This window comes from Pseudophryne corroboree, unplaced genomic scaffold (genome assembly GCF_028390025.1).
Source record: "Pseudophryne corroboree isolate aPseCor3 unplaced genomic scaffold, aPseCor3.hap2 scaffold_388, whole genome shotgun sequence".
NCBI classification, from domain to species: Eukaryota; Metazoa; Chordata; class Amphibia; order Anura; family Myobatrachidae; genus Pseudophryne; species Pseudophryne corroboree.
Window position 1 is genome coordinate 183,679 of NW_026970033.1, and position 14,488 is coordinate 198,166.

The 14,488-nt window shown below is 41.0% G+C and overlaps 1 non-coding gene and 1 pseudogene across 1 annotated transcript; one reads left to right on the plus strand and one right to left on the minus strand.

Moving 5' to 3' along the window:
• Positions 1-3,453: 3,453 nt before the first annotated feature.
• On the plus strand, positions 3,454-3,616 carry LOC135022530 (U1 spliceosomal RNA). Its single transcript, XR_010219643.1, has one exon. It is a non-coding gene; the product is annotated as a U1 spliceosomal RNA (small nuclear RNA).
• Positions 3,617-5,699: 2,083 nt separating this feature from the next.
• LOC135022664 (U1 spliceosomal RNA) lies at positions 5,700-5,878 on the minus strand (annotated as a pseudogene).
• Between the last annotated feature and the right edge of the window lie 8,610 nt (positions 5,879-14,488).

Sequence of the window (14,488 nt, forward strand, 5' to 3'; positions counted from 1 at the left end):
AGTTTAATTTAGTAATAGGTGAAAAACCATCCCTACAAAGATGTTAATCAGATACTTGGCTTTGTGGACACTTTTCAGAGAACAAATTTGTTATCATAAAAATAAAGCCAGAAAATGAAGAGCTGTTTAATCACTCAATTGGATTTTTCTGCCAGCATTTTTCTTTTTCTCTGCAACCCACTGCTAAATTGTGCTTCCTAGCTGTTTTTTTATAAAATCACTTAATGAAATCTAACTCTGATTACATCAGAGAAGGCCAGGTACCCTACACCATAAGAGGGGGTTTGCAATTTTGACTTGTCTACTTAAATATTACCAAAATCTGATCACAAGGTCAATTACGTCCCTGGATGGGATTGAACCACCAACCTTTTGATTAATAGCTGAACACACTAACCGATTGCGCCACAGAGACACTTTGCGAAAAGTACATACTGACAAAGACTAATAAGCATTCATCTAGAACGTTTCCTAGAAAAACTTTAAAAAGTCAATAATCTGGAGAGTTTTTGTAAGATGTTTCTTCCAGCAACCAATGAAGAAACACATTGGTACTTTCGCATGATGAGTGAGTGCTTCAGGATCTCTTGCACTTACATGTGCAGCAGAGTACTGCAATGGAAGCATGCTGGGCCCATAACCCAGAGGTAGGCAGATTGAAACTATCCTTTGCTATATGCATTTTTTTTTTGTTCATTAAAGTAATCCAAAACTGGGATTGATATTTTAGCTTTTATTTTTACTTAAAGTACAATAACTTTTACCATTTTAATTTGTTTTAATAGTATATTGACAGTATTGTTTTCTTTCAAAAATCCAATTAATTTTCTTTACCCGATTATTAAAATGGTAATTGACAAAAACAAACTACATTGTCACCAGAAGAGCAATACAAAATGTACAAGTGATATATTAAAATCATCTTTCCAGCTTGAATTTCAATGATGCATTGGGGCAACGATTTTGTGAGAAACATCTTCACCCTTAAATAAAGATTTTCTTAATTCCTTACCTGTGTGCTAATTAGATATCACCTTGTTTTCACATTAAACAGACTTCCACATGAGAAAGCAGCAATGATGCAGTGGCGTTAATGTTTCCTGGTGTCAACCTGTATTATTTCAGTAGATATTGAAATGAGGATGCATCTTGCTGCCTTTCCAATGAAGCAAGTTTAATTTAGTAATAGGTGAAAAACCATCCCTACAAATATGTTAATCAGATACTTGGCTTTGTGGACACTTTTCAGAGAACAAATTCGTTAGCATAAAAATAAAGCCAGAAAATGAAGAGCTGTTTAATCACTCAATTGGATTTTTCTGCCAGCATATTTCTTTTTCTCTGCAACCCACTGCTAAATTGTGCTTCCTAGCTGTTTTTTTTATAAAATCACTTATTCAAATCTAACTCTGATTACATCAGAGTAGGCCAGGTACCCTACACCATAAGAAGGGGGTTTGAAATTTTGACTTGTCTACTTAAAGATCACCAAAATCTGATAACAAGGTCAATTACATCCCTGGGTGGGATTGAACCACCAACCCTTTGATTAATAACCAAACACACTAACAGATTGCGCCACAGAGACACTTTACAAACGTACATACTGACAAAGGCTAATAAGCATTCATCTAGAACGTTTCCTAGAAAAACTTTAAAAAGTCAATAATCTGGAGAGTTTTTGTAAGATGTTTCTTCCATCAACCAACGAAGAAACACATTGGTACTTTCCCATGATGAGTGAGTGCTTCAGGATCTCTTGCACTTACATGTGCAGCAGAGTACTGCAATGGAAAAATGCTGGGCCCATAACCCAGAGGTAGGCAGATTGAAACTATCCTCTGCTATATGCATTTTTTTTTGTTAATTAAAGTAATCCAAAACTGGGATTGATATTTTTGCTCTTTTATTTTTACTTAAAGTACAATAACTTTTACCATTTTAATTTGTTTTAATAGTATATTGACAGTATTGTTTTCTTTCAAAAATCCACTTAATTTTCTTTACCCTATTATTAAAATGGTAATTGACAAAAACAAACGACATTGTCACCAGAAGAGCAATACAAAATGTACAAGTGATATATTAAAATCATCTTTCCAGCTTGAATTTCAATGATGCATTGGGGCAACGATTTTGTGAGAAACACCTTCACCCTTAAATAAAGATTTTCTTAATTCCTTACCTGTGTGCTAATTAGATATCACCTTGTTTTCACATTAAACAGACTTCCACATGCGAAAGCAGCAAGGATGCAGTGGCGTTAATGTTTCCTGGTGTCAACCTGTATTATTTCAGTAGACATTGAAATGAGGATGCATCTTGCTGCCTTTCCAATGAAGCAAGTTTAATTTAGTAATAGGTGAAAAACCACCCCTACAAAGGTGTTAATCAGAGACTTGGCTTTGTGGACACTTTTCAGAGAACAAATTTGTTAGCATAAAAATAAAGCCAGAAAATGAAGAGCTGTTTAATCACTCAATTGGATTTTTTTGCCAGCATATTTCTTTTTCTCTGCAACCCACTGCTAAATTGTGCTTCCTAGCTGTTTTTATAAAATCACTGAATCAAATCTAACTCTGATTACATCAGAGAAGGCCAGGTACCCTACACCATAACAGGGGGTTTGAAATTTTGACTTGTCTACTTAAAGATCACCAAAATCTGATAACAAGGTCAATTACGTCCCTGGGTGGGATTGAACCACCAACCTTTTGGTTAATAACCATACACACTAACTGATTGCGCCACAGCGACACTTTGCAAAAGTACATACTGACAAAGGCTAATAAGCATATATCTAGAACGTTTCCTAGAAACATTTTAAAAAGTCAATAATGTGGAGAGTTTTTGTAAGATGTTTCTTCCATCAACCAATGAAGAAACACATTGGTACTTTCCCATGATAAGTGAGTGCTTCAGGACCTCTTGCACTTACATGTGCAGCAGAGTACTGTAATGGAAGCATGCTGGGTCCATAACCCAGAGGTAGGCAGATTGAAACTATCCTTTGCTATATGCATTTTTTTTTGTTAATTAAAGTAATCCAAAACTGGGATTGATATTTTTGCTCTTTTATTTTTACTTAAAGTACAATAACTTTTACCATTTTAATTTGTTTTAATAGTATATTGACAGTATTGTTTTCTTTCAAAAATTCACTTAATTTTCTTTTCTGTGTGCTAATTAGATATCACCTTGTTTTCACATTAAATAGACTACCACATGAGAAAGCAGCAAGGATGCAGTGGCGTTAATGTTTCCTGGTGGTAGTGGGGGACTGTGTTTGTGCTTTCCTCTGGTCAGCTCTGGTAAAAGTCAGATTTCTTTGTCTCAGATCTTCCTCTAGCCTTGTTCTTCTTTCGAGAGTTCCCTTGTGCTGCCTCAGTTGGATCTCCTTCACTTGACAGGGGCGTACCCGAGCAGCGACCCTCCCCAGCACTAGCCCAACTCCTACTTACCTGCCAGGTGAGATACTATGATCATGAAGGTGCTTCTCCCAGGGCAAGGCTCACCCATTGCACTCTGGGTGTGCTGCTCCTGCGATTTCCCCAAATGTGGGAAACTTGACTGCATAATTTGTGTTTCCCCTGGTCGGCTCTCGTATAATTCAGATCTCTTTGTCTCAGGTCTCTCTCCAGCCTAGTTTGCTGTCTGTTTCCACTTCTCTTTTCTTAAACCGCTCCCTTCTATGCCCTTGCGCACCTTAATTAAATCTAACTCTGATTACGTCAGAGAAGGCCAGGTACCCTACACCATAAGAGGGGGTTTGAAATTTTGACTTGTCTACTTAAAGATCACCAAAATCTGATCACAAGGTCAATTACATCACTGGGTGGGAACCTTTTGGTTAATAGCCCATGTAAGTGCAAGAGATCCTGAAGCACTCACTCATCATGGGAAAGTACCAATGTGTTTCTTACAAAAATTCTCCAGATTATTGACTTTTTAAAGTTTTTCTAGGAAACGTTCTAGATGAATGCTTATTAGCCTTTGTCAGTATGTACTTTCGCAAAGTGTCGCTATGGCGCAATCAGTTAGTGTGTATGGCTATTAACCTAAAGGTTGGTGATTCAATCCCACCCAGGGACGTAATTGACCTTGTTATCAGATTTTGGTGATCTTTAAGTAGACAAGTCAAAATTTCAAACCCCCTCTTATGGTGTAGGGTACCCGGCCTTCTCTGATGTAATCAGAGTTAGATTTGATTAAGTGATTTTATAAAAAACAGCTAGGAAGCACAATTTAGCAGTGGGTTGCAGAGAAAAAAAATTATGCTGGCAGAAAAGTCCAATTGAGTGATTAAACAGCTCTTCATTTTCTGATTTTATGTTTATGCTAACAAATTTGCTCTCTGAAAAGTGTCCACAAAGCCAAGTCTCTGATTAACACCTTTAGTAGGAATGGTTTTTCACCTATTACTGAATTAAACTTGCTTCATTGGAAAGGCAGCAAGATGCATCCTCATTTCAATGTCTACTGAAATAATACAGGTTGACACCAGGAAACATAAACGTCACTGCATCCTTGCTGCTTCCTCAAGGGGAAGTCTGTTTAATGTGAAAACAAGGTGATATCTAATCAGCACACAGGTAAGGAATTAAGAAAATCTTTCTTTATGGGTGAAGATGTTTCTCACAAAATTGTTGCACCAAGGCATCATTGAAATTAAAGCTGGAAAGATGATTTTAATATATCACTTGTATATTTTGTACTGCTCTTCTGGTGACAATGTAGTTTGTTTTTGTCAATTACCATTTTAATAATAGGGTAAAGAAAATTAAGTGGATTTTTGAAAGAAAACAATACTGTCAATATACTATTAAAACAAATTAAAATGGTAAAAGTTATTGTACTTTAAGTAAAAATAAAAGAGCAAAAATATCAATCCCAGTTTTGGATTACTTTAATTAACAAAAAACAATGCATATAGCAGAGGATAGTTTCAATCTGCCTACCTCTGGGTTATGGACCCAGCATGCTTCCATTACAGTACTCTGCTGCACATGTAAGTGCAAGAGATCCTGAAGCACTCACTCATCATGGGAAAGTACCAATGTGTTTCTTCATTGGTTGATGGAAGAAACATCTTACAAAAACTCTCCAGATTATTGACTTTTTAAAGTTTTTCTAGGAAACGTTCTAGATGAATGCTTATTAGCCTTTGTCAGTATGTACTTTCGCAAAGTGTCTCTGAGGCACAAACAGTTAGCGTGTTCAGTTGTTAACCAAAAGGTTGGTGGTTCAATCCCACCTAGGGACGTAATTGACCTTGTTATCAGATTTTGGTGATCTTTAAGTAGACAAGTAAAAATTTCAAACCACCTCTTATGGTGTAGGGTACCTGGCCTTCTCTGATGTAATCAGAGTTAGATTTGATTAAGTGATTTTATAAAAAAAACAGCCACAAAGCACAATTTAGCAGTGGGTTGCAGAGAAAAAGAAATATGCTGGCAGAAAAATCCAATTGAGTGATTAAACAGCTCTTCAGTTTCTGGCTTTATTTTTATGCTAACAAATTTGTGCTCTGAAAAGTGTCCACAAAGCCAAGTATCTGATTATCACCTTTGTAGGGATGGTTTTTCACCTATTATTAAATTAAACTTGCTTCATTGGAAAGGCAGCAAGTGATGTCATCCAAGCAGTGGGTCAAGGTTGGCTTCAAACCTCGTCTGCTTATGAAAAGAGAAAAGGGGTATGCAGGGCATGGCGGCCTTTTGCGGTGCTTGGATGACCCCTAGTTCGCATTAAATAATGCAGTCGAGTTTCCCACATTTGGGGAAATCACAGGGGTCAGCATACCCAGAATGCAATGAATGAACCGCACCCTGGGAGAACAGTCTTCATGACCATGGTATCTCCTATGCAAAATAAGTATGATTTGGGATAGGGCTGGGGAGGGCCGCTGCTCAGGCACATCTCTGTCAAGTAAAGGAGATTCAACTGAGGCAGCACAAGGGAACTCTCATCTGGGGACAACAACTGCAGGGAGAACACATATTTTCAGATGAACATGGGAGGGCAGAAGGCTGCCTAATACTGAAGCACCCCCAAACAACAAACCAAATGCAACAACTAGTGCAAGCATTCCTGGGGGAAGGCCTGCAGCAGATGGATTTGCATATGGCGATGTCATCCAAGCAGTGGGTCAAAGTTGGCTTCAACCCTCGTCTGCATATGAAAAGAGAAAAGGGGCGTGCAGGGCATGGCGGCCTTTTGCGGCACTTGGATGACCCCTAGTTCGCATTAAACACCTCCACCCTCCGTCGGTGTGGGGCTCATGTTGGCTATGCCCCAGCCCCTGAAGGATTCAAGCTGATTTCTTGCAGCAGCTGGGCACTGTAACAGCTCCAGAGCTGCTCTGTAATGCAAGTAAAAGGGTGTGGGCCCTGCAGCACTACCTGTAGTTCGCATTGTGCGAGACCCCTAGTTCGCATTAAACACCCCCACCCTCCTTCGGTGTGGGGCTCATGTTGGCCATGCCCCAGCCCCTGAAGCATTCACGCTGATTTCTTGCAGCAGCTGGGCACTGTAACAGCTCAAGAGCTGCTCTGTAAGGCAAGTAAAAGGGTGTGGGCCCTGCAGCACTACCTGTAGTTTGCATTGTGCATTGGAAGGCACAAAGTAAGCAGACGGGAGGAGAAGTCAGGATAGTGCACAAGGGTATAGACAGGAGGGGCTCAAGAAAAAAGAAGTGGAAACAGACAGCAAACTAGGCTTCCAATGCACAATGCAAACTACAGGTAGTGCTGCAGGGCCCACACCCTTTTACTTGCCTTACAGAGCAGCTCTGGAGCTGTTTAATCACTCAATTGGATTTTTCTGCCAGCATAATTTTTCTCTTACGTCCTAGAGGATGCTGGGGACTCCGTAAGGACCATGGGGGATAGACGGGCTCCGCAGGAGACATGGGCACTTTAAGAAAGACTTTAGATCTGGGTGTGCACTGGCTCCTCCCTCTATGCCCCTCCTCCAGACCTCAGTTTACTACTGTGCCCAGAGGAGACTGGGTGCTTTTCAGGGAGCTCTCCTGAGTTTCCTGACAGAAAGTATATTTGTTAGATTTTTTTATTTTCAGGGAGCCTGCTGGCAACAGACTCCCTGCATCGAGGGGCGGAGGGGAGAGATGCACACCTACTTCTGTGAGTTGATAGGCTCTGCTTCTTAGGCTACTGTACAGCATTAGCTCCAGAGGGATCGGTACGCAGGTCTCACCCTCGCCGTCCGTCCCAGAGCCGCGCCGCCGTCCCCCTCGCAGAGCCGGAAGATAGAAGCCGGGTGAGTATGAGAAGAAAAGAAGACTTCAGAGGCGGCGGAAGACTTCATGATCTTCACTGAGGTAACGCACAGCAGTAAAGCTGTGCTCCATTGCTCCCATACACCTCACACACGGCAGTCAGTGTAAGGGTGAAGGGCGCAGGGGGGACGCCCTGGGCAGCAATATAGACCTCTCTTTGGCAAAATAAATATATATGCAGCTAGGCACTGTATATATATATAAGAGCCCCCGCCATTTTTTTACTATATTTGAGCGGGACAGAAGCCCGTCGCTGAGGGGGTGGGGCTTCTCCCTCAGCACTCACCAGCGCCATTTTCTCCACAGCACCGCTGAGGGGAAGCTCCATGGACTCTCCCCTGCTTATACCACGGTAGAAAGAGGGTCTTAAAGAAGAGAGGGCACATAATTAGGCGCATATATATATGGAAATACAGCGCTACTGGGTAAACATAAAATGATTGTGTTTTTTTCCTGGGTCATATAGCGCTGGGGTGTGTGCTGGCATACTTTCTCTCTCTGTCTCTCCAAAGGGCCTTGTTGGGGAACTGTCCTCAGATAAGAGGATTCCCTGAGTGTATGGTGTGTCGGTACACGTGTGTCGACATGTCTGAGGTAGAAGGCTCTCCTAGAGAGGAGCAGGAGCAAATTAATGTGGTGTCTCCATCGACAACGCCGACACCTGACTGGATGGATATGTGGAATGTTTTAAGTGCTAATGTAAACTTATTACACAAGAGATTAGACAAAGCTGAAGCTAGGGAACAGTCAGGGAGTCAACCCATGCCTGTCCCTATGTCGCAGGGACCTTCGGGGTCTCAAAAGCGCCCACTATCCCAAATAGTTGACACAGATACCGACACGGATTCTGACTCCAGTGTCGACTACGATGATGCAAAGTTACAACCAAAATTGGCTAAATGTATTCGATATATGATTATTGCAATAAAAGATGTTTTGCACATTACAGAGTCCCCTGTCCCTGACACGAGGGTACACATGTATAAGGGAAAGAAACCTGAGATAACCTTTCCCCCCTCACATGAGTTGAACGAATTATGTGAAAAAGCTTGGGAATCTCCAGACAAAAAGCTGCAGATTCCCAAAAGGATTCTTATGGCGTATCCTTTCCCGCCAATGGACAGGATACGGTGGGAATCCTCCCCTAGGGTGGATAAAGCATTGACACGCTTATCCAAAAAGGTAGCGCTGCCATCCCAGGATACGGCTACCATCAGGGACCCTGCTGACCGCAAGCAGGAGGTTACCCTAAAGTCCATTTACACACATTCTGGTACCTTACTCAGACCGGCAATTGCGTCGGCCGAGGTTGTAGCGCGGTGGCAGCATGGACAGATACCTTATCAGCAGAGATTGAGACCCTAGATAAGGATGCTATGTTATTGACCATAGGGCATATAAAAGATGCTGTCCTATATATGAGAGATGCTCAAAGTGACATTAGTCTACTGGGTTCTAGAATAAACGCTATGTCGATTTCTGCTAGACGAGTCCTATGGACCCGGCAATGGACAGGTGATGCCGACTCAAAAAGGCATATGGAGGTTTTACCTTACAGGGGTGAGGAATTGTTTGGGGAAGGTCTCTCGGACCTTGTCTCCACAGCTACAGCTGGTAAATCAAATTTTTTGCCTTATATTCCCTCACAGCCTAAGAAAGCACCACATTATCAAATGCAGTCCTTTCGATCACAGAGAAACAAGAAAGTACGAGGTGCGTCCTTTCTTGCCAGAGGTAAGGGCAGAGGGAAGAAGCTGCACAACACAGCTAGTTCCCAGGAACAGAAGTCCTCCCCGGCCTCTACAAAATCCACCGCATGACGCTGGGGCTCCGCTAAAGGAGTCCGCCCAGTTGGGGGCACGTCTTCGAGTTTTCAGCCACATCTGGGTTCATTCGCAGGTGGATCCCTAGGCAATAGAAATTGTTTCTCAGGGTTACAAGCTGAAATTCGAAGAGGTGCCTCCTCGCCGGTTTTTCAAATCGGCCCTACCATCTTCTCCCCAGGAAAGGGAGATAGTGTTAAATGCAATTCACAAATTGTATCTTCAACAGGTGGTGGTCAAGGTTCCCCTGCTTCAACAAGGAAAGGGAAATTATTCGACCCTGTTTGTAGTCCCAAAACCGGACGGTTTGGTCAGACCCATATTAAATTTAAAATCCCTGAACCTATACTTGAAAAGGTTCAAGTTCAAGATGGAATCGCTAAGAGCGGTCATCGCCAGCCTAGAAGGGGGGGATTTTATGATATCTCTGGACATAAATGATGCATACCTTCATGTACTCATTTATCCACCTCATCAGGCGTACCTAAGATTTGCGGTACAGTATTGTCATTACCAATTTCAGACGTTGCCGTTTGGTCTCTCCAGAATTTTCTCCGAGAATTTTCACCAAGGTAATGACAGAAATTATGGTGCTCCTGCGAAAGCAAGGTGTCACAATTATCCCGTACTTGAACGATCTCCTCATAAAAGCGAGATCAAGAGAGCAGTTGCTGAACAGCGTATAACTTTCATTGAAGGTGTTACAGCAAAACGGCTGGATTCTCAATATCCCGAAGTCGCAGTTGGTTCCTACGACTCGTCTGACTTTGCTTGGGCATTATTCTGGATACGGACCAGAAAAGGGTTTATCTTCCGATAGAAAAGGCCCAGGAACTCATGACTCTGGTCAGGAACCTATTGAAACCAAAACAGGTGTCAGTGCATCACTGCACTCGAGTCCTGGGAATGATGGTGGCATCATACGAGGCCATTCCCTTCGGCAGGTTCCATGCGAGGATCTTGCAATGGGACCTACTGGACAAGTGGTCCGGGTCACATCTACAGATTCATCAGTTGATCACCCTGTCCCCCAGGGCCAGGGTATCTCTCCTGTGGTGGCTGCAGAGTGCTCACCTTCTAGAGGGCCGCAGGTTCGGCATTCAGGACTGGATCCTGGTGACCACGAACGCGAGCCTCCGAGGTTGGGGAGCAGCCACACAGGGAAGAAATTTCCAAGGTCTTTGGTCAAGTCAGGAGACTTGTCTTCACATCAACATCCTGGAGCTAAGGGCCATATACAACGCCCTATGTCAAGCGGAGACCTTAACTTCGCGACCAACCAGTTCTGATCCAGTCAGACAACGTCACCGCAGTAGTTCATGTAAACCGCCAAGGCGGCACAAGGAGCAGAGTGGCGATGGCGGAAGCCACCAGAATTCTTCGCTGGGTGGAGAATCATGTAAGCGCACTGTCAGCAGAGTTCATTCCGGGAGTGGACAACTGGGAAGCAGACTTCCTCAGCAGACACGACCTACATCCAGGAGAGTGGGGACTCCATCAGGAAGTCTTCGCACAGATTGCAAGTCGGTGGGGACTGTTCCAGATAGACATGATGGCGTCCCGCCTCAACAAAAAGCTACAGAGGTATTGCACCAGGTCAAGAGACCCTCAGGCAGTAGCTGTTTAAACAGCTCTTCATTTTCTGATTTTATGTTTATGCTAACAAATTTGCTCTCTGAAAAGTGTCCACAAAGCCAAGTCTCTGATTAACACCTTTGTAGGAATGGTTTTTCACCTATTACTGAATTAAACTTGCTTCATTGGAAAGGCAGCAAGATGCATCCTCATTTCAATGTCTACTGAAATAATACAGGTTGACACCAGGAAACATTAACGCCACTGCATCCTTGCTGCTTTCGCATGTGGAAGTCTGTTTAATGTGAAAACAAGGTGATATCTAATTAGCACACAGGTAAGGAATTAAGAAAATCTTTATTTAAGGGTGAAGGTGTTTCTCACAAAATTGTTGCCCCAATGCATCATTGAAATTCAAGCTGGAAAGATGATTTTAATATATCACTTGTACATTTTGTATTGCTCTTCTGGTGACAATGTAGTTTGTTTTTGTCAATTACCATTTTAATAATAGGGTAAAGAAAATTAAGTGGATTTTTGAAAGAAAACAATACTGTCAATATACTATTAAAACAAATTAAAATGGTAAAAGTTATTGTACTTTAAGTAAAAATAAAAGAGCAAAAATATCAATCCCAGTTTTGGATTACTTTAATTAACAAAAAAAAATGCATATAGCAGAGGATAGTTTCAATCTGCCTACCTCTGGGTTATGGGCCCAGCATGTTTCCATTGCAGTACTCTGCTGCACATGTAAGTGCAAGAGATCCTGAAGCACTCACTCATCATGGGAAAGTACCAATGTGTTTCTTCGTTGGTTGATGGAAGAAACATCTTACAAAAACTCTCCAGATTATTGACTTTTTAAAGTTTTTCTAGGAAACGTTCTAGATGAATGCTTATTAGCCTTTGTCAGTATGTATGTTTGTAAAGTGTCTCTGTGGCGCAATCGGTTAGTGTGTTTGGTTATTAATCAAAGGGTTGGTGGTTCAATCCCACCCAGCGATGTAATTGACCTTGTTATCAGATTTTGGTGATCTTTAAGTAGACAAGTCAAAATTTCAAACCCCCTTCTTATGGTGTAGGGTACCTGGCCTACTCTGATGTAATCAGAGTTAGATTTGAATCAGTGATTTTATAAAAAAAACAGCTTGGAAGCACAATTTAGCAGTGGGTTGCAGAGAAAAAGAAATATGCTGGCAGAAAAATCCAATTGAGTGATTAAACAGCTCTTCATTTTCTGGCTTTATTTTTATGCTAACTAATTTGTTCTCTGAAAAGTGTCCACAAAGCCAAGTATCTGATTAACATATTTGTAGGGATGGTTTTTCACCTATTACTAAATTAAACTTGCTTCATTGGAAAGGCAGCAAGATGCATCCTCATTTCAATATCTACTGAAATAATACAGGTTGACACCAGGAAACATTAACGCCACTGCATCCTTGCTGCTTTCTCATGTGGAAGTCTGTTTAATGTGAAAACAAGGTGATATCTAATTAGCACACAGGTAAGGAATTAAGAAAATCTTTATTTAAGGGTGAAGATGTTTCTCACAAAATCGTTGCCCCAATGCATCATTGAAATTCAAGCTGGAAAGATGATTTTAATATATCACTTGTACATTTTGTATTGCTCTTCTGGTGACAATGTAGTTTGTTTTTGTCACTTACCATTTTAATAATCGGGTAAAGAAAATTAATTGGATTTTTGAAAGAAAACAACACTGTCAATATACTATTAAAACAAATTAAAATGGTAAAAGTTATTGTACTTTAAGTAAAAATAAAAGCTAAAATATCAATCCCAGTTTTGGATTACTTTAATGAACAAAAAAAATGCATATAGCAAAGGATAGTATCAATCTGCCTACCTCTGGGTTATGGGCCCAGCATGCTTCCATTGCAGTACTCTGCTGCACATGTAAGTGCAAGAGATCCTGAAGCACTCACTCATCATGGGAAAGTACCAATGTGTTTCTTCATTGGTTGCTGGAAGAAACATCTTACAAAAACTCTCCAGGTTATTGACTTTTTAAAGTTTTTCTAGGAAACGTTCTAGATGAATGCTTATTAGTCTTTGTCAGTATGTACTTTTTGCAAAGTGTCTCTGTGGCGCAATCGGTTAGTGTGTTCAGCTATTAATCAAAAGGTTGGTGGTTCAATCCCATCCAGGGACGTAATTGACCTTGTGATCAAATTTTGGTAATATTTAAGTAGACAAGTCATATAGCAGAGGATAGTTTCAATCTGCCTACCTCTGGGTTATGGACCCAGCATGCTTCCATTACAGTACTCTGCTGCACATGTAAGTGCAAGAGATCCTGAAGCACTCACTCATCATGGGAAAGTACCAATGTGTTTCTTCATTGGTTGATGGAAGAAACATCTTACAAAAACTCTCCAGATTATTGACTATTTAAAGTTTTTATAGGAAACGTTCTAGATGAATGCTTATTAGCCTTTGTCAGTATGTACTTTTGCAAAGTTTCGCTGTGGCGCAATCAGTTAGTGTATACGGCTATTAACCAAAAGGTTGGTGGTTCAATCCCACCCAGGGATGTAATTGAACTTATTATCAGATTTTGTTGATCTTTAAGTAGACAAGTCAAAATTTCGAAAACCCCTGCTATGGTGTAGGGTACCTGGCCTTCTCTGATGTAATCAGAGTTAGATTTGATTCATACTGTTAACTGGGTAGTATATCACAAGTTATACGGTGTGATTGGTGTGGCTGGTATGAATCTTGACCTTGGATTAACAAAAATCCTTTCCTCGTACTGTCCGTCTCCTCTGGGCACAGTTTCTCTAACTGAGGTATGGAGGAGGGGCATAGAGGGAGGAGCCAGTGCACACCCAGATCTAAAGTCTTTCTTAAAGTGCCCATGTCTGCTGCGGAGCCCGTCTATCCCCCATGGTCCTTACGGAGTCCCCATCATCCTCTACGGACTACGAGAAAAAAAAATTACCGGTAGGTTTAAAATGTTATTTTTTTCTCTGCAACCCACTGCTAAATTGTGCTTCCTAGCTGTTTTTTATAAAATCACTTAATTAAATCTAACTCTGATTACGTCAGAGAAGGCCAGGTACCCTACACCATAAGAGGGGGTTTGAAATTTTGACTTGTCTACTTAAAGATCACCAAAATCTGATGACAAGGTCAATTACATCCCTGGGTGGGATTGAACCACCAACCTTTTGGTTAATAGCCCATGTAAGTGCAAGAAATCCTGAAGCACTCACTCATCATGGGAAAGTACCAATGTGTTTCTTACAAAAATTCTCCAGATTATTGACTTTTTAAAGTTTTTCTAGGAAACGTTCTAGATGAATGATTATTAGCCTTTGTCAGTATTGACTTTTGTGGCAAAACTTGGTTTACCCTGCACCAGACTGGTTATAATTGAATGACTAAATCTCAAACAACCAACTAAACAGAAAAAATATATCAAGCCCAAGTGGGCAACTATTCTGACGTTGGAGGTGCTCCCAGGAATAGTGTACCAGATACAGAATGATTTGGTGGGTGTGGAAGAGCCCACATCTTACCAAATAGAAGAAATTCCTATATTTGGAGCACTCTTTTGATGATTAATGATGTGAAAAAGATGAAAACTGTCTATAATTAAAACTTAGCTTTTATTTATCCAATACTCAACTAAAATAAAATAACAGGGGTATATTAGACGTATCAATTACTTATTCCCCTTTTAAACAGTGGTAAAAATATGAATAATTCAAAAAAGAGCAAATATCATCATCTTAAAATTATTTGTATATTTTGCTCAACAATG